The sequence below is a fragment of the Harpia harpyja genome, chromosome 11 (assembly GCF_026419915.1).
Source record: "Harpia harpyja isolate bHarHar1 chromosome 11, bHarHar1 primary haplotype, whole genome shotgun sequence".
NCBI lineage: Eukaryota > Metazoa > Chordata > Aves > Accipitriformes > Accipitridae > Harpia > Harpia harpyja.
The window spans coordinates 22,170,392-22,196,786 of record NC_068950.1 but is presented as its reverse complement, the minus strand read 5'-3'; the positions used below and the strand labels follow the sequence as shown (position 1 = coordinate 22,196,786).

The 26,395-nt window shown below is 41.3% G+C and overlaps 1 protein-coding gene across 7 annotated transcripts in view; it reads left to right on the top strand.

Annotated features, from left to right (window-relative positions):
* Positions 1 to 24,219: 24,219 nt before the first annotated feature.
* NTNG1 (netrin G1) overlaps positions 24,220 to 26,395 on the top strand; it is a 168,659-nt gene continuing 166,483 nt past the window's right edge. For 2 of the 7 annotated variants that reach the window (XM_052801121.1, XM_052801120.1), the window contains exon 1: positions 24,221 to 24,356. The gene's annotated coding sequence lies outside the window, so the exon portion shown is untranslated. Of the gene's footprint in view, positions 24,357 to 26,395 lie in introns of all 7 variants that reach the window. The other 5 variants (XM_052801124.1, XM_052801123.1, XM_052801118.1 and 2 more) reach the window with 4 other exon arrangements.

The following is a 26,395-nucleotide window of genomic DNA, read 5'->3' as shown; positions in this document are numbered from 1 at the left end:
CTTACCTCACAAAGTATCACACCACGCTAAAAACCTTGCTGCTGTCACAAATGAAGCAATGCAATTACCTGCTTAGAATCTCTGAGAGGGAAAAACATAAATTAATAAATAATTTTGTAATTATAATTTTCCATCTCTTCCAAACAATGGTACCTTCAGCAGGCTACAACGCTGGATTAGTAGCAAGTTCTTATTAAACGTATTCTGAGTTTGAGTGGAAGAGTCTGATAATTATCTTCCAAAAGTAGGACTACAGGTTTCAAAGCACTCTGCCCTATAGAGCAAGGTGCACTTTTCAGTCTAGGAAAGAAGTTGGACAGCATATAGAAGGGCTGAGAACTGAGATGTAAAGTTGCCCGTGGATGCAGGAGGACAGAAGGGGCTATCAGATCAAACAGACAAAATGTTCTGAACTGGTGAAGAGGATTCCCCTGGAGCAGAACAGAAAGGACAGAGAGAAAACAGACTTCTGAGGAGACAAAAAAAGAAATAAGCTAGAAGAGCAAAAATATAAACAAACAAGTCCTAAGCTAATGAACGCATGTGAAGAACAAGGCAAATGCATGTGCGTGTCTGCACTCACACATGGGTAGACACTCAGCCTCCTGTGCAACCAACATCATCTTGGGAAAAAAAAGTAAGCCTTTGAACTGCAAAGCATGCAAAAGCATGCATTTTCCTCCCTTTTGGCTTTTATCATTTATTCATTTTCTGGCTAGAAAGAAACGGTTTGGCCAAAACAAACTGTCAAGAGAGGTAACATCTGTTATGGAAGGCAAATTGGCAAGGACTACGTTAATGTGGGATTTGAATAATGGTTGTTTTCCTCAAAATTTAGACTCTTTCCAATTTTTTTATAACTACAGATATAATTAATGAATTAATATAAAATCAGTCCACACACTGTTTTTATTCCTGGGCTTGGTCTTCAGCTATAAACAATTATATCTGAACATACATTCTGATGAGAATTAGGCCTAAACTGCAGTCTCCAAAATTCTCTCCCAAACCAGAGAGGACTGAGTTAGGACTTTATTTGCCTCAATTTTATATTTGTTTTTCACCTTAATAAATTCTGTGGAGTTGTTTCAGACTTATATTCTTACTAAGAAAATCCTTGTACAAAGTTTGGTCCCAGGAGCAGCTTGCTATCTTGTTCTAAATTTACTTGTTACATTGACCTAGTATTCATAGTCCTATTTCTATTCCTAATTTTCACCAGAAGTATATCAGCCACAAATGTGATAAATACACATGCATATGCTGTATTTCTATTTATTGTACCATGGAAAAGTACTTTATGCTGTAATAAAAACAAGTGCGTATATAGTAGGAAGCATTAAAATGTAGGATCGGTCACTATACTTTGAATAAACACTTCCTCTTTCAGCCTGTGTGGGCCTATACCAATTCTAATAACCACCACATCAGGAAAGTGATTCCAGTTATGTATATTCCTGATACCGATGCCTTTACTGGAACAGTGCAGTGCAAACAACATAGGCAGCAACATAAATTCTCTTTTTTATGCATTCTATTAATATATGGAAATGTTAAGTTTGCATTTAATCCAGACTCCTTTAAAAGAGTTGCGAGAACACAAGGAGGAACATGTGCTCATTCCTGCACAAGTTTCTAATTCCTGCCCAGGATTCTGGTGAGAGCAGCAACCCTGGCAGTGATGCTCAAGACTTTGGTTTACGTTACCAAAACTAGAAGGTGAAATTACAGTCACAGCATATGTTTATACTGGGGTACGAACTATAAAAGCTGCTCTTGTCCTTCCACTAGTTGTTCTCTTGGCCTCCTCCTCTCTCCATTTTATAAACTCCAAACAATAAACTGCCAGAATGAATCTATCTTTTTTTGCTAAATTACAACTGTTTTGAATTTAGCTCCTTGTATGATCACCCAGGGGAGCTGCCATCTTCCTGTCCCTTTACACTCCTTGAGTGAGATTTTTGCCCAAGGGAGCCCTACCACTTGCTAAAATGTAACTCAGATTTTTTTGTCACAAGTAAGCGAGTTGGTGCTGCTTCTAGTAAGCCAAAGCATAGCAATGTCAGTCAGTGCACTCTGCAGCTTTGCAAGAGGTTTTTCCCCACCATGATTTGTTGGTAAATGAGTAGAAAGCATATAAAATGTATCAACCAGCACATTTTGGCAATTAAAGAAACCCAAGGTTTCCCAGGTCATACTGCTTCTTCCCCATGGGAAGCTCAAATATGCGCAGGGCGCACCAGGCAGCAGGCTCGCTTCTGTGGGCAGAGCTGTTCAAACCTGTCCCTCCAGCGCCGTCTGCAAGAGCGGTTGGAGCTGGGCAAGCTGGAGCTGCTGTCTCAGTTTCGGGGGGGGTGCAGGATGCATGCCACCAGCAGAGACAGGGGAGCCACTCACCGGCTGGGGCCAAGGTCACTTGGACAAACACAGTTGCGTCTTGCCCGTGCACCACACCAAATCTCTACCTGCACCAGAGTTCACACTGCTAGTTGTGGTTTTCCATTGCTACATTACTTTTTCAGAAAGAGTGGGCAGACTGCAGCTTCAGGTTTTGTACTCTAGCACTTTCAAATGTATTTTAACATGGTCTAACAATGTAACTTTAGTTCTCGTTCCAATTTCACATCTTTTTGGCTGAAAGATTCTTCCTTCGGAAAATACAGCATTGCCAATATATTACTTCTCTGCAGGAATAACTCAATTTTGTTTAAAGGTCTTTATCTTCCAGCCAGGACAACTGAAGAACAATTACTTCAAAGTAACATTTCAAAATAGCTCTTATTTTAAATAAAAATTTGGAACAATGATTTTTATTTTTGCTTGCTGATTCTAAATGGGAAATTTGATTTCAACATGTGAAATTGCTTCTGACTGATGGAGCAGTCAGCACCTCCTGTTTTGGCATTTCTGATCTAAAACTTTTTGGAAGTTTTTCCTCTTGCAGAACTGTTGAAAATATTAACTTTCATTCTAATTTGAACCTGAGGTAGTACCAAATTATAACTATTCTCCCATGAGGGGATGATTCAGTTTCGGACACGGGGTGGGAGCAGGGAGGGAACAGTAAATTGCTGCCATGAATGAGCACAGGAACTGCTCATGCTTTTCTGATTTTTTGCTTTTTACTGCCACATATACTCATCTGTGTGTTTTACCTGAGCAGACTGCCTTTTTTAATGAGAATTATGTACACAGTTTATTCCAGTTCCAGACTAATGCAGGTTTTATAGTCAGCTTTTAAAGGCACAGGTTTCCATTTTGCATCTAATTAGTTTAGGGAAATAAAGCAGAAGAGTCAGCAACGCCCTACAACACCTGCAAGAAGACACTTGCCCAGCCTGGCTATGTACCCCACCACATTCAAGGCACATCCAACAGAGAGCTATGGCAGGCGTTGCCAGCAACACAAGGGCTGGCAAACCACACTCAAAGCTCGCTGTGGTTCACTGATTCACAAAGCAGAGGAGACCGTGTAAACAGCTCCTGAAAACTGTGCCACTGAGCCACTGGGAAAGGCAGCTTCCTCCAGGAGCAGGATCTGCCGCAGCATTACTGTTTCATCAGAAGCACAGCTGGAGCCCCGGGGAGGAGGGAAGGGGTGGGCAGCTGGCACCCTGCATCACTCCAACCTTCTTCTTGTTAAGCTTCAGAAAGATGTAGGAAGAGGGAAGGTGGTACTGGTCAAACAGGGCCCTCCAAGGGCTGATTCACAGGTGCATCGCCTGCCCAGAGAGCAGCATAGCATCTATAAAAGCAGAGCTGCCAATGGGGCCGGCGACGTGCAGCAGCCTCTGTGGGCATCCGTGCCCCTCAGCCCCCAGCTCCTGCCCCGCTCCCAGGCAGGGACCCTGCCCTGTCTGAGAACGGTAACACCACGAACAAAAGCCATGTCAAGATGCTTCAGCTCCAGCAGGGATGCTCCTGCTACCCTCCCCCGATATAAAAGTCTGCGAGAAGAGTCAGTGATCCAATACAATCTTTCAGGAGCAACCCCCGTGCCTGTGCGGGGGCAGGGGCGGGAGGGCTGTGCCACCGGGCAGCCCAGCTTCAGGGGGAAAACACAAAGCCAAGGTCCCAGGGACACCAACTGCTAAAGAGCCCACAGCATTTTCTGCAAGCGTGGGAGTGTTAAACATAACAGTTATCTGGGAGAAATTTTCAATTTGGATAAACTAAATTACTGCTGGATTTACAGTCAGATGCAGAATTATTTTTTCTTTCTCTGCCAGATTGTTCTGTGGTATTTCTGAGCTACTGTGGCCCAGACCAGAAGCAGGTGAAATGGTTCCTGCCTCCAGATGAAAAGTGTCTTTTCATTCTCTTTTTTTTTTTTTGACTCACAGAGCAGCTAAAATTGAAATCTAGAAGTAGCGATACGATACCTATTCACTCTATTTTGTATACAATTAAAGCAATAATGTGTCAGACTGAAGTGCTGTTATGGTATACTTGATTATTGCTAACAGCACTTGTGTGGAGGTGACCATCAGCTCAGCTCTGGGAGTAGTAAATCCATTATATTCTAAAAGGAGCCACAGAGAAGTTATTCTCCAGCTGGAAACTTGTATCTCTCTTGTTCAAGAATTTCGTTATTGTTTCTTTTCTTGTAGATTTGCCACTGTAACCCATGGTATTCAAGGGATCACATCAAGCAGGTAACCTACAGGGTATGCTTCTATTTATTTTGAAAGACGGTAAGCTAATTCCTTACTGTCCACATGAAATCGCTAGATACTATGTTATTAAACACACTTATAACGTGTGTGCTTAATTTCTCTATGCAAAACAAAGCAGGCAAAAACATTGGAAACAAAATTGGAAAATGCTTTTCACCAAGCTTCTGCTTGTGACCTGCAAAATACAGTTAGTTTGTTTTATTTGTGATTTTAAAAAAGGTGCTTCACTTGATATACCTATACAAATGGAATAATAATAAAGGGAACCTGAAACATAATTTAAATATTTGTAAAGATTTGTGAAATTCTCCTATGAACACCTCTATGGAAGAAAAAGAAAAAACACTTGATGCAGGAATACTAAATTACAAACCACCCTATTCTCTGATGGGAAGTGAGAGAGAGTGTGACTGCCCAAGTTGTGCTTCTTATTGGCTCCTGTATCATTGATTCCTTTTGGCACTTTCTATCTAGAACACAATTAAGTTGTTCAATCTTCATCACCATGCTACCTGCCAAGCTTTGCACCGCCTGAATTGTGCTGCTTTGTTTGGAAAGAATTAAAAATTGTGTACTAGAAAGGGTGAAAGTGTTTGATGCTCAGGTTTCAGAATGAGCAGCTGTTCTCATAGTCAGCTATCAGAGTATCAAGAACACATTATTGTTGCATGTGCTGCATATAAGAATTCATGAAAACAATGCGAGAGCCAAAACAAGTAGTGTAGATCATGATTTTTTGCTTTTAAAGTCTGTGCTCATGTTTAGCTAAACTTTTCATTACCGTGGCAGCACCCGTCTGATTTTTCTCATAATCCTCAGTTATCAAGACAGAAGTTAGCATATGGGAGGTAGAGCAGTCCTCACTCTTTTACTTCATAAAATCTTGGAGATATCAAAGCCACCAGGAGATTGTAGCCATGACTCTTCTAAAAATTACTCAAAATTAGGTTACTTGCATTCCCAGCAGATGAAGTTATTGCTCACCAATGGAGGTACATGGACAGTAACAAACAGACTCCTCTAACAAATCGCAGATCAGCTGGTGATATAAAACACTGGCTAAGAATTACAGCATTTGCTGCTGTCCTGGTCCTATTGCATGAGTTGTGAGATGAGGAGTACTCTACAATCCAATTTTAAGAATACAGCAGTATCCCTGAAAAATAACCGAGGAGAATTGTGGACAGCCATAAATAGGAAATCTCTAACAAACATATACTTTGAGCGCGCCTCTGGCTAGAGGGGCCACCATCAGGACTTTATTCCCACAGATAATTACACAGAGATGCAATTTGAAGCAACAAAATTGTGCTTTTAATTGTTCATGATTAGAGGGGGAACCCAAGCAGCAGTGTAAATAACAACAGGCAAAGAGAGTGAGAGCATTGCATTGAAAAGGCAGTATTGTTGCAAGGCAGACAGAGAACTGAGACCAAAATTTGCCAGTGTTTTCCAACTAAAACTGCTGATCTAATAAAAGACATCATCCTTCTAAAAACCTTGCCCCTTTAAATCCTTAGTACAGCAGCACTACAATAACAATACTATTAGGCTCTTAAATATGCATTTATCCATATACACAAATCTCCATTATAAAGGCTTGTATCGATAAGCAGATTGTTTAGGATATTTCTTCAGGTTTTTAGCATAATAATGATCATCATGTTATCGAGGAGGGGCATGACAGAAAGGAGAATTTCTCTAGCTCATTTACCATGAATAATGATCTATCCTTATGAATTATGATTTATGACCAGCTGGGGAAAATGCTTAAGTTAGAGCTACGGCAGCTACCTCTCATCCAGGACAGATAAAGCTATCAAATTCCTTCATTTATTTGCAGTTAAAACTACAGGAACAGCACCTAAAATGCAGGTACTTGGTGTTCAAAACCAGCCCAAGGAATGCAGGCAGCTTAAGAAGTCCTCCGCAGACTGCACTTAGATCCCACTTCACAATTTCTGAATACCTCCATATCCCCAAAAAGCCACAGCCAAAAGCCAAAATACCCCATTTGGAAGATCACTTTCTATGTTCCCCAAAACGCTGATGGTAAAATTTAATGTGAGGACTGAGGTGTGTTTGTACAGCATTGAGGAAAAAACATACCTGCTCACAGGGAACTAGCTCTTGCAAGGCAAAGTTATCTTTTTCTCTCCTTTTCCCTCTCCCCTACCCCCCTTTTTTTTTTTTATAGTGAGAGGATAACTGAAATTGCTTGCACTCACTTTGCACAAGTTCAGCCTGCATCAAAGTAACGAAGAGTAAAAGCACTAAATCCCAACGCTAGCATTTGGCAAGAACTGCACTGAGAACAGGGACCTAAAACGGCAGCAAACGACTGCCCGAATGCATCCCAGCTTCCCACTCCCTGCCGGATCTGCCTTCCCTACCTGGCAGGGCCCATGACTTTCGGAAGGACAAAGAACATGCTCAGCCCTCCGGCAGTCGGGTGCTTCTGCCAGCCAGGATTTAGGAACGGAGCTGGGCGAGGGAGCCAGCGCTGCTGCTGCTAACTCAGCGTTTGCTGGTGCAGTAGGTCACTCCAGCGCAGAAGCCAGCAGTGACCATAGGCTGCAGAATTAGGATCAGGCATAGGAAGAATGAGGGTCATTAAAACACTTGCAGCTAAAAAAATTTTAAAAAATCAGCCTGGCAAGCTTGGAAACCGCTGTAGTCAGTAGAAATTTGTAAAATAAATCTTATTGTAAAATATATCTTTCTGGGGTTTTCTTTTTATAGAAAGCTTTATTTTTTGAAAATTGGTATTCAATCTTACAAGATATTTACAGCTCTTACAAGCACAGCGATTTCTGCTTTCCTTACTGTTTTGATGTTAGAACTTGATGAACACCTTCGGATGCATCGATCTTTATTATCAACTGCAGCTACATTAAAAACTCAAAGGAAAAAGACGTTGGCTCACCTGTTTGTAAAAGCCATTCGTTACAATATGCAGAGAATTGGGCTGCACACAAACTCTAATCACAATCAGTAGGAGGCTGGAAACATTTGCCATTGCCAAAACAACAACAACAAAAAAATCCCCAAATCAGGGACTCTCATTTTTATTATTTATTTATTTATTTATTGTCAAACAGCTGAGGTGTTTCTACTCTGCAGACACCGAAATCGGTTCCCATGAAGGCAATTAGCATTGTCACTGTTTGTTCATTATTCAAACCTATGTCCTCCAATTTACACTACCCATATGCTGGGCTAATTTTGTACGGCATAAGATGCCAGAGAAAGGTGCCAGATCACTAATACATAAAAATTACAAATAACTGCAGTGGCTCAGCTGACAGGCAGGACTGCTTCCAGGGTGGAGCTCTGGACCAGTCTGTCACAAAATGCGCCCTGCCCATATGAATCCTTTAAATTATTGTTTCCCAGGCTAAAATTGGGTTTTAGCAATGTGAGGGGGCAGAAGGGGAAGGATTTTCCACAATAACTGATTTTGGTGGTGACTGCGCAGAATTGTATGGGAGGTATTGAAGATATTAAAAGAGATCACTCTCTAACAGTCTGAAGGGGTGTGCATGTGTAAACATACATTCATCACAGAAATAACTCTTGTAAGACAGAAAACATTTTTCCACACTAATCCTCTACTCTGTGCCACAAACCCACGGTATAGAACATAAGAGAGCCATACGATTAAGCTTATACAACAAGGCATTGCAGAGGTGCTGCTGAGGCAAGGTCTGACAAGAGAAGTCCAGGTTTCCCCCAGAGCTGAGGGGGGAAAGCATCTCCCTGTTTTAAGACCCATAGACACTGTTTGTGATGCACGGGGTAACCTCACCAGTATCAATAAGGACATGGAGATTTTCGCGGCTGATACAGAAGGCAGCAGTGAGACCCTTTAGTGTCTGGCAGATGGAGTGTGTCTCCCCTGTTTAACCCCTTGGTGGCTTGCAGGAACTCTCGCCAAGGTAAGGGGATGTGGGCAAGTGCCTGCCAGCTGCTCCTAGAGTGGCTCGGTCTGGGTAAACGCCCAGCCCCAACCCCCCCCCAGCACACAGCCTGCTGCAAGGCAAAACAGGGCTTCAGGAGATTCCTATCTCCCCCATCCTGGGCAGATCTGAGGCTGTGGCTGCTCTCTGCCCCCCTTCCTGCCTTTCCAGCTGAGCTCCCTGCCCCTCTCCTCCCACCCCACCAGGCCCTTTCTGCACGCCTTTGTACACAGGCATGCCAGTACAGTCTAAGGAAAAGCTCACTTCCGTCTACTACAGCAGAGAAAATCAGCAAAAACTTAAACTTTCAAGCTAAGTAGAATATAGAGAGAAATTTCTGAAAATAAAAGCTGAGTGGTCATGGGTTTTTTTCCCCTACTCCTACTAAGGAAGACAAAGTAGTGGTGCAGGGGCTATGTGATCTTCTCACCATGTATCACTGTTCATTACAGAGCCCCATCCAGCAGGGAACACCAATCAAATAGGCCATGTGAAAGGTAGAAGCACCATTAGCACCCGAACAACAACTAACAAGAGTGAGGCACAGTCTTCTGCGAGGGCAGGAATTCAGGTGCGTGGCCTCCTTCATCTTCATTATCCCATAACATGACCACATAGAGTTGTAAAAGGAAGATCCTCCTGCCGAGACCAACCGCAGATGCAAACATAACTGTCTACAGAAATTAGCAAGGCAAATAGATCAGCAGAGTCTTATCGAGGCTTGTGACCGCTATTATATTTGGCTGCCGCAGCTTTCCTGGTGGATATCAAACACTAAGTGAAGGGAAGGAAAAAAAAAAAAAAAATCTATCGCACCTTCCCTGCCAGTGAGCCATGTGCAATCCAGCCTGTAAATAGCTGTGCTAATTCACAGCTGTCACATTTATAAATGCCACCAAAGTGCCAAAGAGAATGCAGAAATCCAGAGCCATGCATTGTCTCTGATCGGCAAGAACAACGCTACCAACCCCTGCTCCTCTTCTGCCAAAGGCCGCTGGGCTAATATGGCTGATAAGTGTAATTCAGAAGGCCAACTGTCAAAGCAGATGAAATGCATGTTTTCTTCCTAGCCTTGTAATGCAAATCAGTATGTCCTGTTGAAAAATGACAATTTCTGGTTTCCTTCTTGTACCTGAATGAAAAAGGTGCCGATTCTCAAGACTTGCAGAGTCATATTTTGTTTATGCACAGGCCAGTGAGGGCAGCTAGCTACACTATGAGCCTTGCCAACGTGCTTCACGCCAGACCTAGAGTATGTGGGCAGAGGTTGCATCAGGCTCAGATTTGATGTACAGTCGAGTCCACTAGGAACTGAACTGAAAGCACAAGTTCCCTATGCATATATTGCTGGATTCTGGAGACAAATGTAAAACACCTGCTTATTGCTAATTGGGAAAGTAGTAAGACTGTACTCAGAAGAAAAAAAAAATATTTTTGCATCTTGTAACCTTGTCAAAAAGCCAACATCATCTGCTTTAGTGCACACACAAAAATGTTGCTCATGTCTTGCCCCTGGTATGAGAAGCTCATCGCTTCAGAAAACATATTTAACTTTATAGGAGTTTAAACCTCTGCTGAAACCTTTTAAAAACATCACATACAGCTCTTCAAAGCTCCAATCCCAGAGCCGTCCTCAGAATAATGGAGAATTTAAATCAACTTTACTCTGGGATTACCTTGCTCCTCCAAGTCTCCCCTTGGTCAGAAGTAATTTATTAGAAGATCACTTCCACTAAAAACAATTCTCTATCCTCCTTGGAAGTATTTCCTTCCAAAAAGTAAAGAGCTTATGCTAGACTTTGAAAAGCTGGTTAATCAGAAGGACATCTGAGTTAATTTCTCTAATGTTCTTTGCAAAGTGCTGGCATGGCAGGCAGTCTGCCCAGGTGTGTGGCCAACCATCCTGCCCATTTTTCCTCCATTTATTACAGACACAAATTCAGCCTCCACCAAAGTTCTGCACATCATACTGCTTTTAATAACGTCTCTGACATGTGAGTGGTAGATGAGCTACCTCATTAACAGCAACTGCTTTCAGTCTGTGTATCAGTGATTTACAGTTCAATGGCTGGGGCTCTCTTTGCATAGCTGTATAGGACAGTAAATAATACAACATAGGAAAGTGTTAATGAATTCATAAAGCATGCTAGCAGACAGGGTCAGTGACGTATTTATTATCTTAAAAAATAGATCAGTCTGGCCTTGCTAGAACAGGATAAAAGGTGGTTCTGCCAGTAGAAAAATGTGAAATCCCTATCTGTTAGCCTATGATACAGAGTAAGCAAAAAGAGCTTAAATACCAAGGTTTCTGTGCCAAGAAAACTGTTTCAGAGAATGCATAATTCAATCCTTTAAAAGGGTGGAGATACCTTTTTTATCAGTTTAAATTATATCTGTTTCTTGCTCAAGAACAATAAAATGAAAAAACAGCAGAGGCCTTAGCTTGAGGGGAAGCAAGCCAAGGAATGTTCGCAGTCTTCCCTTGCACATTGTTAAGCACATACAAAGCAGTTCTCTATTTCCAGGTACCCCGTTGTCCTGGTTTCAGCTGGGATAGAGTTAACTGTCTTTCTAGTAGCTGGTACAGTGCTATGTTTTGAGTTCAGTATGAGAAGAATGTTGATAACACTGATGTTTTCAGCTGTTGCTCAGTAGTGTTTAGACTAAAGTCAAGGATTTTTCAGCTTCTCATGCCCAGCCAGCGAGAAAGCTGGAGGGGCACAAGAAGTTGGCACAGGACAGAGCCAGGGCAGCTGACCCAAACTGGCCAACGGGGTATTCCATACCATGTGATGTCCCGTCTAGTATAGGAACTGGGAGGAGAGGGCGGGGAATCGCCGCTCGGGGGACCGGCTGGGTGTCGGTCGGCGGGTGGTGAGCAATTGCACTGCGCATCATTTGTACATTCCAATCCTTTCATTATTACTGTTGTCATTTTATTAGTGTTATCATTATCATTATTAGTTTCTTCTTTTCTGTTCTATCAAACCACGACACCCGTGCACTCCACTACTGTTCTGCACACCCTGCTCTCCAGGCTGCGCTGCCTCTGGTTGCGGGAGAGCAACCACTGCACATGGGCAGAAAGGGGGTACCCTGTACCTGGCGGGAGCAGGAGCAGGCTCCCTGCCCAAACCTCACAGCTCACCAACAAACCCCAACTCCAGCAAGAACCCTGAGACAACGAGAAAATTGCATCAGCCGAGAAGGTAAAATGTTAATTCCAATACTTTGACAGTAAGCAGACTGGATTTTAACTGCATTGTTTTAAAAAAATTAACAGATATAAAAGGATCATAAAAGTTTAACTTCAGATTTCACACGCAGAGGTAGAGCTGGGTTTCACCAATGATGCACTGACATAAGGAGCACTAGAATAGAGGCTTTCCTCTTCTCTGACATCCCTTTTACTATTTGGTGGTATGAGCTGTATCAGCGCAGCATCTCTCTGGCATTTCAGATGCATGTTCTACCTGCCCTCCTCCCCCCCCACCCTCCCAATACCCTGTCATTTACAAAAGGAAAGATTTTGATTAATGAGTTCTTCCTGCCAAAAGGATAGGCTCGCAAGCAGCAGAATGAAAATAAGTTAGATTGTATGGAGCCCATAAATACAATCCTTCTGCACAAAAATCTCCAATTAGTAGGCAAGCATACTTGCTTATGAGTCATTAATGAAAACTTCTATATGCTGAACATTCATATCTTTCTGTTTGTGACACCGCCTCCAAGCTTGACCCCCTGTCATCACATCAAAAAGATCAAGGTTTTAAATGAGGTATTAGCAATTTCTTAAACAGCTTTTTTTAAACAGCATGGAAAAACTATTGAACCATGACTTTTTGGTCATAGATGACTATTGAAATCCCAACACATCATCTCCTCAGTCCTTCAGCAGCTGAAGGCATGAATGCCACGTGTTTCACCATATATAGCATTCCTGTATGAGTGCAGGAATTTTTGGTTATTTAGACCCTGGCCACACAGCGAAGTCTCTGTGGGCAGTTTCCCTGCACTCACGTGGAGGTTTGCGGGTACAGACAGCAGAAAAGCCAGGTTCTGTAAGACAGCTTCAGGTGGAACTCGCCTGTAATTCACTTTGACTTCTAAAAGGCAGTTTGATTCCACCACATATATAGATTAGAGAGGAACTTAATTAGTATGTCTTTTATTCTTCTACTCTTTTACTAGCCCTAAAACTGCCTTTTTAATTACGTACAACTTACTCTGTATTTTAAAGTGAGGTAATTACCAAATGTGGGCAAATCACAAATTTTTTAAACTTATGGTGGCTGATACCATTTGGTTCTTGGACCACATCGCTACCAACAATACCAGTATCGCAAGAGCAGTAAGCAGGGAGTCTGCGCGTCATTTGCAAATGGAGAAGCAGTTTCTTTCTGCTTTCAGCCTTCCCCTGCACAGCCAGGATAAAACTTCCCCAGCCCCCCGAAGGCTGCAATACCAGTGGTACTCATCTGACTTGCCTTTCTCCCCAGAGCACTCCACACCACCATATGTTTGCTACCGCTTGATATCGGATATGTTTAAAAATCACCAAATCGCTATGGTGTTAGCATGCTCCCAGGTTTGGCGTAGCAGGGCTGGCCACAGCATGATCCCTAGCTTTGTCCCAGTGCTGGGCACAATTCCTATCCTCTTCACAAAGCTTCCAGGTTGAAGTCCAACACATCAGCAGCTGTGACACGGCTAGGTGGCCTCTCCTGGGGACATGCGCCACTCACTGTTCACCTTCCCCTCCAGTGAATCAGACGATTTTACTGCAATCTGGTTCATGTGAAAGTGAAGCAGTAAGATTCAGATACGTTCAGCTGGCCTCACTGCCTAATAAATGAATGCTGTCAAAAAAAATACAGTTCTTGTTATTTTGAGGCTTGCATAGGGTCATTGTACGATGATTGTTCCTTAGGGGGGGAAAAAAAAAAAGGCAATTTTTGTGGTAGATTGCTCCTTTTAGATATGAGAAGCCGTCTAAGGCAGAGGATGTTAAAAAAAATTGAAGAATGTGCAGAAGAGGCTCACATACATTATTTCAGGCTGGAGGAAATACCTTACAGTGAGAGACCTGAACAGCTCAATCTGTTTATCTTATCAAGAAGAAGATTGAGTGGTGAGTTGATTACAACAGATAAGCACCTCATGGGGAGAAAATATCAGGCACTAAAGGGATCTTTAATCTAGCAGGAAAAAGTGTCACAAGAAGCAAGGGCTGAAAGCTGAAGGCAGATTAATTCAAACTAAAAATTAAGAACATATTTTTAATTATGAATTCAGTGAGTTATTGCGCCTGATAGCAAACAGGGAGAAACTGAATGCTCTAACAGAAAGAGAAGGTTTGACTGGCCCATCTCAAGCTCCTTCCGGCCCTGCACTCTGAATTTCAGAGTGGGGTGGGGAACTGGGAAGCATCCTGGTTTAAGAAAGTGCAATTCATACTTCTTGTCAAAATAAAACAACTTCACTCGCCCATGCTTGATTTCTTTCTTCCACTGGTCAGTGAAAGGGGTATTGTTAATTTTGTTTATTAAGAATATTTCAACAGCTAAATCATTCATGTATTTTAACGCACATTTGTACTATAACTCCTAGTGAAGTCACATCCAGATAACATGTTAATAAGTACTGGAAGTACAATTCTCTTCATATGCTTCGTTGGGGAATATTCTGTATCTATATATGTGTTTCACAGTAACAGAAGAATAAAGCTGGAGAGCTAGAACTGGAACCAGACAAAGGAAGGTTTTAAAGATTCATTACATGGGACAACTCAAAGGGGCAAGAAAAGAGGCAGTGTTCACCTCTGGAAGAGGCTGAGACGCACCCCTTGGCCGCTCCCGCATCCCACGGGGATCCGGCCCACCTCGCACTGTGGACACGCCACCTTGGCTGGGACAGGCAGGGGGTCTCACACCACACAGCATCACACAGACGTGCCAAAGGGTCCTCATCTCAGCTGGGCTAATGGAGCTGTAGCTTGGGGATCTCTTACACGTCTCACTGGCCATTTCTTGATCAGGCACTTGGACAAGAGTGCTGGAGAAAGCATTTTGCTTATGAGAAAGCAACTGTTTTTGTGCATTTTCAGTTGCAGACCACTATATCCACTGGAAAACCAGTGCTGAAAAATAAAGCCTGTATAGAAATTGACTGCTTTCCTGTAGCACTCCCTGTTGTGCTATGTGAAGCTATAAAGCTACCGATATTTACCTTGGGCTTCATTCTTCTATTTACTGTAGATTTCAGTTAAAGCAATTGCTCTGGAAACCCTCATGCCAGTTAGTATGATCTCAATATATACTGTTTCTTTAAAATGCACACGTTCTACAAAGAATGCAAAGAGTATCATAGGAACTACTACTTTTTAATTAGAAATTGCATTTAACTAAACAAAATGTAATAAATTAAATTCTGCTCAGTTTTAACAATATAATCCAATGGACATTAGTACTATTACATTTGTGTAAATGAATATAGGATTTCACTCAGTAAAGCATCAAAAAGTCTCAATATTTACTAAAGAAACAAAGAAGGGAACCACACTGTGATCATCCATCACTTCCCCATCAAACAAAACAGATACTTTAGAGACTTGCTGCAGCTTTGCCCAGTTGGACAACCTGGTGCGTGAAGAAGCTCAGTGCTTGGGAACAAAACACAGCAATCTCCCAACTCTGTATTAGGATTCCTGATCATTCTCCAGAAGGAAATTGCCTACACCAAAAATACAGTTTGGGTCACTACCCCAACTGACAGCCACGAAGCTTCAGGAATCACCAGAAAACATTTGACCAACATTAGAAATTGCTCACGGTGAGAACTGAAATTATAAGACTTATATGACTATCTCAGAAAAAAAGACAAGCAGGGTAGATGCTGCATAATAGCTTATGCAGTGTGAAGATCTCTTAAGTGTTTGGGATTTTAGTATCTATAGTAAATGCTCTTTACTAATCAGCTTAAATAGTAATTTGAAGTTCCTGTGGACAAGAAGTCCTCTGAAGTCACACAGGACCAGGGAGCCTGCACTGGTGGGCTACCTCAGCTGAAAGACACCCACAGGAAAACAAGAGAAGCTTCTACACCCAAATGACACATCAAAAAATTCATCTGCAAAACAAGATTTAAAGTAAACAGGAAACCAGAGGTTTAGGTAATTAAGCAGGTATGGGATGAACACGTATTTGGCTAAACAGAAGTCCTATGCATTGGTGAAGCTGTGGCAGAGTACTGGCTGTCCAGATTAGCAGGATCAGGCTAAAGTAGAACAGCCCATTCCCACAGCCACTGTGTTACGGGAACAAAAAGCATATACTAAAGACAGCTCAGTTTGCCTGCAATACCATCTCAGGTATTTAATACAAAAACCATGAGATGGTTAAGGGAAGTCCAACAAGGCAGAGTGGTGCTGCAGGTATGGGATCACAGGCAGAGAAACCAGCAGGTCTCAGTACAGCATTAGGCAGAGAAGTGGAGGATGTTTCTATTCAATGGGCTTGGTCTCAGTTGGCAAGATAGGGGGAAAGGTGAGACAAGAAAAGGTTGCACCAATGATAAATTATCCACAGAAAAATCATTACCAGCTTTCAGATATGCAAAACATAGGTAGAAGTCTGGAATAATGAATCTGAGGATTACTCAGTTTAATTCCATCTGTAGTTCTGCCCGACATCTGATTTCCATAGGATAGAAAATACCAGAGAAAATCAAGCTAAAAGCAAGAACAGCAGAAAAAACTGCCTTTGGCTTACAAAGAGCAACTGCAGGAAGCAAATGGCTGTAGCCTGGAAGGGGGAAGCTCCCTGGGAACCTCAGCATCATTCAGAAATGCTTTTCAGGGTAACAGCTGACATAAAAGATGGGGATTAATCATGGTCACAGAAAGTAGCATGACAAAAGCCGCAAAAGGAGAGTTTTAGGCCAGCTAGTTTTTGCCAGTGAAAGCGGTTGTGCAGCGCGGGTGCTGCCCGCAGCCTGGTGGCAGGGGAGGCGTGAGGGAGCAGGGCACCCAGGGGACACCCAGGAGGGAGGGCACAGGCGGGGGACCCAGGCAGCCTTTTGCAGCGCTACCTGCCGTGATTTATTACTTCTGCTGGAGCACAGTGGCTCCCAGGGAGTGGAGGGAAAGCAACGTATAAGCAGGCTAGTGCTCAAGTTTGTGGAATTACTCTCTTAACCATCACTTAGGTGACTTCCTAATCACCATGTAAGCAGCTATTTCTTATCAGACCACTATTCTGAACAGGGTTTTCCCTGTCTCCTCTCAACCTTAATTTCATCTGGCAAAAAACCCCATAATGCTGAAGGCTTGATAGTCATTGCAAGAACAGTCGCTCTTTGCCCACCTATACTTTTAATATGTTACTGATGAGTAAGGCTGAGTCACATTTACAATTAAGACATTTGGTCATGCAATTAATGATGAAATTGTCCGACAAATGTGTCAGTAGTGCAGCGTGGTTCCTATGGAGGCTGACAGGAGTTCTACTTCTGGCTTCAGTGGCAGCAGAGCCAGCCTAATGGTGAGCAATTCAGAGTTTTCTACCTTAAAGCTTTTTTAATGCCATGAATAGCATGCTGTATCCTTGGTAGCATATCTTTGAGGCTATCTGTTGGCATGGCTTAATTATCCAGTATCAGTTTTCAATTACAAGCATATGAATTCTGACATGGCTGTTAGAAGTCTAACAGCTCTTTACCCAAAATGTACATGCATTCTCTGGTGTCCTTAGGCATAATTTTTCTTCTCCATCACAGCAAGATGTGACCTCTTTACTGGCATTAGCAGTGACATTGTAGTTCATAAACCATCTTTAGTTGGAGTTGAAAAGCATTGCAATGATGTGAAATATTTCCCTGGAAAAATAGATTCTGCTTGCCGAGGCACTGCCTGACAGCTTCAACACTCAAGAATCAGAAGCTAAAGATATTTTAAGTCAAAGAAAGCTTATGGTAATAAAGTACAGCCTGGTATATAGAGAGAGAAGTCATTGTCTTAAGTGTGAAAATAGAAGAGGACTCTGACTTAGACTACGTTTTCTTTTAGTCTTATCATGCATCTTATTACATCTCTCCTGCAACCACAGGTGACAGAAGACCAGTTTAGAGCAAGCTGCCTCCCTGATTGCAGTCCTGGACTTGACAGCAAGTCCCAGTGTTCCCAAAGCCAGCACCCTCCTCTGCTTAACTATGATGAGAAAAATGGTATTGGTAGGAGCAGGCTCTGAAGGAAATTGTTCTTCTAGAGAAAAACATCCTAATCCTATTATGATTTTCATTGTGTTTCCATTTTAAAATGTCCAAGTGATAAACTCATAAGAATACATAATGAAACCAGTCAGACCATTAACTACAGTCAAATGCAATACCACTATAATAAAACTTGCAGGTGCTTCTATAATCAGCAAAGCAACACAATTCAGATTAAACAAGGAAGAGGGGATTCTTTGAAATCTTTTACTCCTGCTTTCAAATATTTAGAAAATGCAGTTTTAATGCTGCAAATTATGTTTCTTTATGTTATTATCTTCCTGAACTAGATGCTGTGACAGCAGTCTGTATTTCATAAGGCATGGTTTCCAACCAGCAAAACCTGTTCTCAACAGGAAATTCCCTCCACTTAGTCCAAATGTTCTGAGGACATCAAACATATTTGTATAAACATGCTGTATCATAATTGAGAGACTTGCTAGTACTTGGGATTTAGACAGAACTTTACAGCTTCAAGGTGCTGTACAAACATTTAACCTATTTATTAATTAAATTTTCTAACTAGGGACATAACCTAGATTTAGTTAGAGAAAGCTGTGGATGAGAGGAGGTTGGATAAATGGGTTTATCATGTTTATGTAAAAGACCATACTGAGTCCTCTTAGAAGAGCTTCCTCACCAAACCAAAAAGGTAAAACTTCTCAAAAGCTTCTAATCCCCAGTGGGCAAACTAATGGGCAGCTGGATGACAGGCCAGCTTGGACCACTGGGCTGAGGGTTTCAGAGGTATTTGTCACTGGTCTCCCCAGGTTCTCCCAGAGAAGCAAAGATGCTTTTTATTGGATTCAGTGGAACCTGGATGAATGTTTTTAAAAACTTCACATCACTCAGCCATGTCCTTCCCTAATCTATAAACTAGAGCACTGCGAACCAGCAGCCTCAGTACTCTTGCTCTGGCTTCTGTTTTTTATTACCACACTAGGGGATATTTTCAAAGACTCAGTTACGAGTTATGACCTAGGTTTACAAAAATATTTGGATCTGTAATTCCTATTAGCTGCTTAACATTCAGTGACATCAACAGCCTCATTGCCCATCTCCAGCAGAGTTTTTGGTAAGAACCACTTACTTCACAACTGAATTCTTCCCAAACTCCAAAATTGCTCCGAGTCAAACACAGTATAGCTAAAATCACCTGTCCTCTATGGGTTTATGTTCTGACAACACAGGAGAGTGAAACTCTCTCATCTGATATAGGAGTGCCTCTGCAACTTATTACTCTTTCATTGGCACATAGTAAATTGAGCTCTGGCAATAGCAATACTACTGGGAAATAAAGATAATTAAGAAACATAAAGCACGTCACTCTTCTTGAGCCCAGTTGGAATCTTGGTTTTCTGTGTCTCTCTTGTTGTAGGATTATGAGCCTAGTTTTAAGTCTGTATTCTCATAATTTTACAAAATTGACCATTTGCAATCTTCTATAATCTAAAATGTCTAATAACTATGCATTGAAAGTGAGCCCTTTCCATAATATTTATAAATATTTCATATGAACTGGAGTTAATACAATTTATTTATAATGCATGGGAGCCTGCAGTGGGTTTATAAAAATAATGGGTGTTAACATGCAGTCATGATTTAATAATCAGAGACTAATTTCTAAAATACATAGAGAGAGTAGCTGGTTCCAGTAATTGGTAATAGGCTTGAGAGGTGCAGATGTAGACAGATGACTGAAGTATGGTTAATGTACCATATAGGGTGGAGCAAAGATGGCATTAACAAGAACTTCATCCTCCTGGTACTCTTATTATTTTCCATTATCTGCCAGGACAAAACTAGAATAGCTTCTCCAGAAATCCCCAGGCTGCTGGATTAATTCCATCTTCCTGCTGACAACCACTGTGCCAGAGGATGATGTCACATATATTAAGTCACCATGGTGCAATAACACCATCCAAGGATTCCTGCCTTCTCAGGAAGCTGCCAAGGAGCCATCAAGCTACATGAACCACTAACCACGTATTAACTAATTGATTCAAAACTGTTAAAAGGGAAGAAAAGTTCTTTATCTGTCCCACAGTAAATGCCTCTCTCATCTGATACACCAATGTTGCTTAAGCAATTCCCACAACAGTTTAGAGATCTACATGGCAGATGGGAGCGAAGAAACCCATCTGAAGGAGAAAACAGATGAAGTTATTGGATTGACTGGAGAACATGCATACAGCTGAAATGGACCTTGTGGTTTTCATCTGCTGTGAATAAAAGGATGCAGAAATAAGCAAGCAGATGCATCTGATAGTGATAATGAGAAGACCACAGCTGCAGTGAGACAACCACACACAAGTCATTCTAGAGAGCAACATGGCAATGGAACAGACTTTCCATGTTAATTGTCATTTTTGACACACATCTCAATTCACTTCCTGTACTCTTTTAGTAGCTTGTGTATGGAAGACAACAGAACAGCAATTTTTCAGGCCGTTAGATGCTCATTTCCGCATTTGGGGGAGGGCAGAGGACCTTAACACCCACAATTAGCCCATGAGACCACCACTGCAGTCACGCACGCGCTTCCTCCCTGCGGTTCCAGCTGCACATTGTTTATTATTCATTACGAGACTAATCACACTTTCTATGATAGTCCAGTGACAAAATGACTCTAGATGTATTTCTTCATAATTTTTTGCACTACTCAGCATCAGTAAACCATGAAATGTATTAGAAAACAATGTTTCTAATGGCTTTCTTTTCAAATACATTTCAGACTGTTCATGTCAAGAAATGCTTATCTTTTGAACTCTCAGATTGCAGGGCCTTTAAAAAAAAAAAAAACAACAAAACCAAACAAAACACAAAACTACTTCAGATCCCAATTTTAATAGAATTTTTTTTTGTAAGAACCTAAACGGAGTAAACAGTTATTTCAGGGCAGCTGGACTAAGTTTCTCAGAAGTAAATGAGTGTTCAGGCAACAACCTGTGACGTGACATCACTCTAAATGTTGCAATTCCCTATCATAAAAGACTTTGTGCTTTCTGTTTGGTAAGATATCCTGCATATTTATTTACAAGAGAATGCAATTACAAAGACAAAAGAACCCTTAAGAACTAATATGAAATTATTCCCCTAAGTAGAGTTACCTACAAGCTTCAGCATCTGCAGTTATAAGCTGTACTGCCTCGACTCTCATAGGAGTATTTAGCACACTCTTCCTGCTGGCTCCCCTTTTGCCTGCTGGTGGTGCCTGTTATGGGTTGTTCCAGCAGGGTCGCTTCAGATTCCAATCAGAGCAGCATGTTTATATTTCCCGTAAAAGTATCGTTTAGATCCGTGCCACTAAATATCTACAAATGTAAAATAATATATTTATGACTCTCTATAAATAATACATTTTTTAAATGTTGCAATATATATTAGTCAAGCGCACAATGTTTCTCACTCTGGATATAATCTGTGATTTCAGCTATTAGGTGAAGAATATGAAAAATGAGAACAAGTATTTTAGTTTATGTTCTCACATATGTTGGCTATGCTCTTTGTGCTCTACTGCTTCAATGTCCAATTGTACGTTCCTCACATAATTTTAATTACCATTTTTCTGTTTAGGAAAAAATATAGAGGGGTACTGCAATGGCCAATACTTAAAGTTACAGCTTTAGCTGACATCAATTCTGATCTGTGTGAAATGCTGGGCAGGACTGGAAGCCAGTGGCCAGATTCCCCAGTGTGGCAGATGCTAATGTCAAAACATGCTCTCCTGGTTCTCAGTCCCTGTGAACACAGCCCCAGATCTGCAAAGCAAGCTGCTGAAATCAAAGAGCCAAAGAGGGTAGATGGCCTGAAGGACACATTGCAGGCATCTTCAATAGAGCCAAATCTTGAGTCCTGCACCTGTTGAAAGCAGTTATAGCTTAGCATCAATTACAGATGGATGCTAGATGCATCCCCTTAGCACTTAACTTCTGATTTCAGAAACTTTTCTTTCTAATCCTTTTTTCTGTGTTTGTGCATAAGTCTGAAAAAAATTAATTCTGTTAAACTATTTGCCTTTGGACATCCTTTGTATTTTTCCTTTTACCAGCAGACCATGTCCATTGCCAAGCTTTCCACTCTTAACAAACCTCGGGTTCAGCTTCATCCAGTTTTGCCTTTCTGGAATTACTTGTCTGTTGTAAGCAGTCCTTTTCAAGCTCTATTTTATGAGAGAAACCTCCAGGTTCATGTCTTTTGCTCTCTGTACATGCCTTTTTGGAGCATGGTACAAGAAGTACCCACGCTCTCAGGTCCTGAAATCAGCCCTTAGACCCCTTAAAAGGTCCAAACTCAAAGGAGGGAGGGCACACGTGCACCCTTCCCCAGTGGCATCAAGGTCACAACCGTGTGTGATGTCTAATATAATGCCTTTTCAGAGGATGTGTCAAGAAAATGAGGAACAAGGCATTAGGAAAAGAAATGCTTAACCACAGAAACCTTGCTCTTAAAAGCCCTGGAGAAACAGGGATCTCTAAAAAAAAACCCAAAAGAAATCTCCAGAGAGGCACTGCCCTGTGGTCCGAGCTCACAAGCCTGACACGGGTCCGTGTTTTAGATGGGTCTGACGTCCTCTTGCCTTCCCTCTCCTCCAGCTCTTATTCATGCCAACAGCCAAACTCATGCAGCCTTTGCTCCTTAGCCTTCTCCGCTCCACTGCTCTTGCTCAGAAAGACCACCCTGTCCCAAGGGGGGGGGCACTGCCAAGGGCCCTGGTCCACTCGCCCTCCCTCTCCAGCCACAGCCGTCCGGGACATGACAGCACCGTCCGTACCCAGGGATGGCCCCAGCAGCTCTCCTCAGCCCGCTTTCACTCACGGTATGTGCCGCCACTAGTGATGCACATATACAGTATAACTTCACCTGGGGGAAACATTTTCCCTCCTGCTCTTTTTGGTTTTTTTTAGATGGAAGCCCTACCAATGCATGGAAAGCAGAGCTCCTCAAGGTGTCTGAGCAACTGCAGCAGCTCAGGTAATTAGTGTTCAGGCTGAAGTGCCAGGAGCCTCCTCAGGTAACCTAGGATACTTTTAGTACAAGAGAATACAATAATAATTATGTATATGAGAATCAGTTTGTAAATATTACTGATCAAACTTCAGATCAATAGATGTTTTACATATCAGCATAAACATATAAACCTCAGTCTCAGCTTAAGCTTTTAATTATTTAATTAATTTGCCAATTCATTTGTCTCTTTTATGATCTGATCTATTGGTCTGGTTCTCCAGCATTAAAAACCATTATTGCAGCAAATGTCACCATTTTAATTTGTAACCAGTGTCCCAGACGCATCCCATAAAATATTATTTTAATCCCTTAAAAGGAGAAGAGGAATTTTTCATTAATTAATTGGGCAGTCTTGTACATTAAATATAGTAATAAATGTCTTGCAATGCAGGTGAAATTTAAAATATAAATAAATGTTGTTGACTATAGGAATGTGAAAATCCTGATATTTATGTTTAGTTAGTACACAAGTCTACTAGAGAAAGAAAACAACTAGAGTCATCTTGGCCCTGACAACCTCCCTCCACTACCACAAGGCTGAAGGAATCGCACATCTGTGTGAAAGAGAGGGCGAGGATATAAAACCAGCACCTCTCAAAAGCAGTTCAGCAGAGCCATCCCAGGGCTGCAGAGACAGTGCCCGGGGGGGATCACTCACCTGGAGCCTACCCCTAAGCCTTAAGGCTGCCAGTTTGGTCCTCTCTGTAATTAATCCTCCCTAATTCAGATCTCTTACATGGGATGAATCCTTGCCTATCTCATCTCCTCACACTAGGGAGCCAAGGTAACTCACTTTGACCAAACGCCTACTTTTCTGTGCCTGAAGTGCCATGGATGCCATTCCTACTCTGTTCTCCACCACTTGGACCTTTTTTGGCAGGAAGGCCAGCTGTATGCCAGAAAGACTTCTGTAAAGACATCTTTAAAAAAACCTAAAGCATTCACATCATGCAAAACATTGCAAGTACACAGTAAGTGACACTATGGAATTCATGTTAGTACTTCAAATATTCAGAGCAGATAAAACAACAACAAAAATAATTCTGGATAAAGCAAGGAGTTCTGTTAACTCTAGCAACTGTTTAAAACTTTTCTCACAAACTTGCTTTTTGCTCACAGTGGAGGCATACACAATGATTACTTCTACATATATCACACACGAAAACTTCTGAGGTTAAAGTAGACACTTTTGGATTAATAGGCAAGGGCTTGCCTGACAGGTGGGCTTTACGCTAATCTTTATCATGTGTCTAAAAAGCTAATCAGCAGCATACCGCCCAAAGGGTCAGCGGGAGTCACTCCACTAAGAACTGCTCCTGGAGACCCCAGACACATTTCTCCATCTCTCTTCAGCCCTGGGGACTGCCCTCGGTCTGTGCAACCCCACTGCGGACCAGCTGGGCGGCCAGAGGCTACGGTGGGCAGCGTGGATGTGAAGGAGACAGTAAGGCTGCATGCGCGCACGCTTGCATTTGTGAGCTGAGTCAAGAGATGTTCTCTTTATCACTAAAATACTCCTAGTATTAGAATAATGATTTTTTCTGTAAAAAAGAACAATGCTGCAAATTAATATTGTTGGTAGCTATTTGAACATACATGGAGAGACCTTTCTCTACTATAAAATCACAGTGAAGATCTTTATTTACAGGGTATTCAGTTAATCATCTAACAGGACTGATTCATCTGTTTCTCACAGCCATAACAAATACTTCCAATTCAGAATGATGTATAGCTTTGTTTTTACAAGTAAACAGATGAACTATTGTTTGCATTAACTTACAGTATAACATAGCTTCCTATGGAAAGTCAAGATATTATTCTTTTTTGGGGGGTGGGGGGGAGGATGTTAAAGTAATTTTTAAATGTGCACATGGGCATAGAACATTTAAAATGAGATTAAACAGTAGAGCACCTTCTAATTTATTCCTTCCCAAACACCATAGTAAATAAGATGGTATTTTGAAAGAGTTTGTACAAGTTTAGAGCTAAATCTTCAGACATGAGAAAAAAAAATAAAATTGCCAATGAAAGTTCTTTCCAATATCCTGTTATATTGAGTATAAATACGAGTTTATCAGACATACAAATCATTATTTCCTATAAAGCAAGCTGAAGGAAACTTCGGAAATAAATTAACTAATCTCATCTACCAATTTGTGTAGAAAAGCATGCCTCCAATGTTTTGAACTACAAAAATATCTGTATTATTGTGTACGTATTTCTGATATGAAACATAATTCAATCTGCTAAAATCTGTTTTGATATGTAGATCCTATGCTATAACCTAAAAAAGCAATTGAATTGACCATACTCTTAGCAAGAGATTCAGTTTTTCAATAAATAAAATGCCCTTTCCTAAAACTTCCTAAAATTAAAAGGTGTTAATTTGTAGCTGCAGAATTCCACTCTATTACAGAATGCTCTTGAAGTTAGTTTTGCAGTAATACAGCAACACAACCAATTTCATAGCAAATCCAGTCAAATTATTAATGTTTACATAATTTTAAACTTGAAAACATAATTAGTAATCTTTCTAGTTACCTAAAAGAGTTGGTTAGTGCTGCCCTTCACTGGTTCGTAATGGTATACCACAAATCAAAACTAATGGTTACCAGACAAAAGTGTAGTTCAGCCATATGAAAACTGAGTTTTCCCTACTTCTCTCTCCAGGAGTTCCACACTCCTATCAAATGGACACCCAAAAATGCCTCTTAATAATCCAGGTTTTCAAGTAGTGAATGCTTTTATATACTTATTTCTCCTTTTCATTGGGAGGGAAAAGTTAATTTAAATGCTACCTCTGCCCATTGTTCTTGTGTTTTTATCCCATGCCAGAGCGCTACTGTAATTCACTCCTGAATGTTAAACTATGCTTTTCCTCCATGAAAGAAATTCATCAACAAAAGAACAATGAAAATCATCCCTGGAGTGTTTCTATTCCATATTAAAATATTGGGCTGATTAAAATTGGTACTAAGAAATGTCCGTATTTGTGTAGGAACATATGTGGGATTGGGTAAATAACTGGTAGTTCTCAATATGTGCCTTTTGTCCTGCTGAGAGAACAGAATACAGCTGGTTCTTTAACACAGCAAACGTAATCATCATTGTACCCAAACATTAAGCTCCATTTGGGAACTGAATTTGGAGTGGCTGGTTGGTTCAGCTAGCTATCACATACATACTATGAGAGCTACATGTCATTAAAAAGCTATTTTTGAAAAGGAAAGATGTTTAGGATAGTATTAACAGCTAGAAGTTACCTGACAACAGATGACGAATTACTGTTAATTACTGTATGTATTATATGTAGCAAGTCCAACCTTATATGCATAACTCATCTGAGAGCAGTGTTAGGTTCTGTACGCAAACGTAAGAAGCAGTCCCTGACTCCAAGACCTGACAAGTCTATCTGCTGAAAAAAACAAGGACATGAAATATTTTCAAAACATAGAATTAAAAGATGGAACCTCCATGCCAAAA